We start from the raw sequence: 1,458 nt of genomic DNA on the forward strand, positions 1-1,458 counted from the left end.
TTGAGAATGTACCCGGTGGATAAGCATTTTGTGCATTTTGTCTTAAAGCTAGAAAGGCATTTACCTCTTCAATGGGAGCTTGGCAATGAGCGGCATAGTGACCCGCACCTCCTCAACCTTCACACACAACGATTTGGCTTGTTGAAGACATGTCATTGACTTGTTGAATGAAATCTCTAGCATCCCTTTCCGCCAATTGTTATTGGAGCAAAGCAATTTGAGCTAGCAAAACAGAGTTGTTAGAGGATTCTTCTTTACCTTTAGATGGCACAACTCAGTAATTGACATATTGGGCATCATGGACCGCCATAGATTCGATCGTGGCATGAGCAAGGTCGGTGTCAATTTGATCAAACCGCCCATTGTTGGTGGAATCAAGAATCCTTCGGGACTCGGCACAACATCCATTGTAGAATGTTATTGATAGAAACCAATCATATAGCCCATGATGTGGGCATTGCCTTTGAAGCTCTTTGTACCTTTCACAAGCCTCATATAAGCTCTCAAGAGCTTGTTGACGGAATCCGGTGATTTGGCTCCTCAAAGTTTGAGTTTTCTCCGGTGGAAAAAACTTTTGATAGAAAGCAAGAGCCAAAGTCTCCCAATTGGTGATTCCCATAGCGGTGCGGTCAAGGCTATTGATCCAAAGCTTGGCCTTGTCCTTCAAAGAGAAAGGGAAAAGTATTTACCTTATTTGGGCTTGGGTGACGCCCGTTTGACGGATCATGGAGCAATAGTCACAAAAGTTTTGCACATGTAAATTGGGATCCTCCAAAGGACTTCCCCCAAATTGCTTCCTCTCCACAAGGCTAATGAAAGCCGGTTTGATCTCGAAGTCCGGCGCGGTGATTTGAGTGGTTGTGATTCCGGCCGGAAGCATGGTCGCGGTGGGCTTTGAGTGATCGGAAAGTTTCACCATCTTTTTGGTAGTAGATGGTGGTGGTGGAGTTGATGAACAAGAAACCTCCTCCTCTTCACTTCCCTCCAAAAACGTCGTCTTCTCCTAAATGTTTTCTCGGGATCGGAATCCGGTGAAAGCAATTCTCCACTACGAGAGGACCTGGGCATAACACAACAATTTCTAGAGAAGTGATAAGTAACGGTCTTAAGGAACAAGTGTTCCCCAAGACAAAGGAAAACAAGATAAAAATCGACAATTCAAAAAGAAATAAAACCGTTTCCCCGGCAACGGCGCCAAAATTTGATAGGTTTATCGCGTACCTATGCAAAGTTAATTTCCCTAGACACAAATTAGTGTAGTAATAGGGGTCGAATACAAGGAAACGGGAATTACGTCGTGAATTGCTATGGGTAGATTTTTATCAAGGTCGATTACGATTTGAGTTTGGTTTGTTTGGTTGATGATTAATTAAAATGCAATGTAAATAATATGATAAAAGATAGTCTAAAGGGTTTGGGTCATTCATGAAAAGGTGAACATATGAACATGTTAAACTC

The 1,458-nt window shown here is 42.7% G+C and overlaps 1 non-coding gene across 1 annotated transcript; it reads left to right on the plus strand.

Moving 5' to 3' along the window:
* Positions 1-440: 440 nt before the first annotated feature.
* On the plus strand, positions 441-547 carry LOC141650065 (small nucleolar RNA R71). The gene has a single exon (XR_012546127.1). It is a non-coding gene; the product is annotated as a small nucleolar RNA R71 (small nucleolar RNA).
* Positions 548-1,458: the final 911 nt, after the last annotated feature.

The sequence above is a fragment of the Silene latifolia genome, chromosome 3 (genome assembly GCF_048544455.1).
Source record: "Silene latifolia isolate original U9 population chromosome 3, ASM4854445v1, whole genome shotgun sequence".
Lineage (NCBI taxonomy): Eukaryota > Viridiplantae > Streptophyta > Magnoliopsida > Caryophyllales > Caryophyllaceae > Silene > Silene latifolia.